Source organism: Notolepis coatsorum, assembly GCF_963971535.1.
Source record: "Notolepis coatsorum genome assembly, chromosome: 17".
Classification (NCBI taxonomy): Eukaryota; Metazoa; Chordata; class Actinopteri; order Aulopiformes; family Paralepididae; genus Notolepis; species Notolepis coatsorum.
In genome coordinates, this window is record NC_140181.1 from 112,168,855 (window position 1) to 112,170,306 (window position 1,452).

A 1,452-nucleotide genomic window follows, 5' to 3' on the forward strand; every position below is an offset into this window, starting at 1 on the left:
TGTCAGTGTGTGTCAGTGTGTGTTGCAGTGTGTGTTGCAGTGTGTGTTGCAGTGTGTGTTACAGTGTGTCAGTGTGTGTTACAGTGTGTCAGTGTGTGTTGCAGTGTGTCAGTGTGTGTTGCAGTGTGTGTTGCAGTGTGTGTGTCAGTGTGTGTTACAGTGTGTCAGTGTGTGTCAGTGTGTGTTGCAGTGTGTGTTGCAGTGTGTGTGTCAGTGTGTGTTACAGTGTGTGTTGCAGTGTGTGTGTCAGTGTGTGTCAGTGTGTGTTGCAGTGTGTGTGTCAGTGTGTGTTACAGTGTGTGTTGCAGTGTGTGTGTCAGTGTGTGTCAGTGTGTGTTGCAGTGTGTGTGTCAGTGTGTGTTGCAGTGTGTGTTGCAGTGTGTGTGTCAGTGTGTGTTGCAGTGTGTGTTGCAGTGTGTGTGTCAGTGTGTGTTACAGTGTGTGTTGCAGTGTGTGTTGCAGTGTGTGTTGCAGTGTGTGTGTCAGTGTGTGTTACAGTGTGTGTTGCAGTGTGTGTTACAGTGTGTGTGTGTGTGTTACAGTGTGTCAGTGTGTGTTACAGTGTGTGTTACAGTGTGTGTTGCAGTGTGTGTTGCAGTGTGTGTCAGTGTGTGTTGCAGTGTGTCAGTGTGTGTTGCAGTGTGTGTTGCAGTGTGTGTCAGTGTGTGTCAGTGTGTGTTGCAGTGTGTCAGTGTGTGTTGCAGTGTGTGTTGCAGTGTGTTGCAGTGTGTGTCAGTGTGTGTTGCAGTGTGTGTCAGTGTGTGTGTCAGTGTGTGTTGCAGTGTGTCAGTGTGTATTGCAGTGTGTGTTGCAGTGTGTTGCAGTGTGTGTCAGTGTGTGTTGCAGTGTGTGTCAGTGTGTGTTGCAGTGTGTGTTGCAGTGTGTGTCAGTGTGTGTCAGTGTGTGTTGCAGTGTGTCAGTGTGTGTTGCAGTGTGTGTTGCAGTGTGTTGCAGTGTGTGTCAGTGTGTGTTGCAGTGTGTGTCAGTGTGTGTTGCAGTGTGTGTCAGTGTGTGTTGCAGTGTGTGTTGCAGTGTGTGTGTCAGTGTGTGTTGCAGTGTGTCAGTGTGTGTTGCAGTGTGTGTCAGTGTGTGTTGCAGTGTGTGTGTGTGTGTGTGTGTGTGTGTGTTACAGTGTGTGTTGCAGTGTGTGTGTGTGTGTGTGTGTGTGTTACAGTGTGTGTTGCAGTGTGTGTGTGTGTGTGTGTTACAGTGTGTGTTGCAGTGTGTGTGTGTGTGTGTGTGTGTGTGTTACAGTGTGTGTTGCAGTGTGTGTGTGTGTGTGTTACAGTGTGTGTTGCAGTGTGTGTGTGTGTGTGTGTTACAGTGTGTGTTGCAGTGTGTGTGTGTGTGTGTGTGTGTGTTACAGTGTGTGTTGCAGTTGTGTGTGTGTGTGTGTGTGTTACAGTGTGTGTTGCAGTGTGTGTGTGTGTGTGTGTTACAGTGTGTGGTTGC

General features: G+C 48.6%; 1 protein-coding gene across 1 annotated transcript in view; it reads left to right on the forward strand.

The window, feature by feature from the left end:
- Positions 1-1,452, forward strand: part of slc1a7a (solute carrier family 1 member 7a) — a gene marked incomplete at both ends in the record, with an annotated part of 34,994 nt that overhangs the window by 27,224 nt on the left and 6,318 nt on the right.